The sequence below is a fragment of the Penaeus monodon genome, chromosome 22 (genome assembly GCF_015228065.2).
Source record: "Penaeus monodon isolate SGIC_2016 chromosome 22, NSTDA_Pmon_1, whole genome shotgun sequence".
Lineage (NCBI taxonomy): Eukaryota > Metazoa > Arthropoda > Malacostraca > Decapoda > Penaeidae > Penaeus > Penaeus monodon.
The window spans coordinates 8,409,687-8,409,887 of record NC_051407.1 but is presented as its reverse complement, the minus strand read 5'-3'; positions in this window follow the sequence as shown (position 1 = coordinate 8,409,887).

Here is a 201-nt window from a genome sequence, read left to right as displayed (position 1 = left end):
TCATGTGTATACATATACATTGTTTTATGTGTATATTTGTGATATCCACACAGGCAACACATAGGAATAAATACCATTACTTAGAGTTTGACAACTGCATCTTATCTTTTTATAGGTGGTAGCAGAAATATTGGAAGAGGTAGCATCATTCCCCATGGTTCCATACCTGAAAGAAACAGCATAGTCAATTATGTACATTCT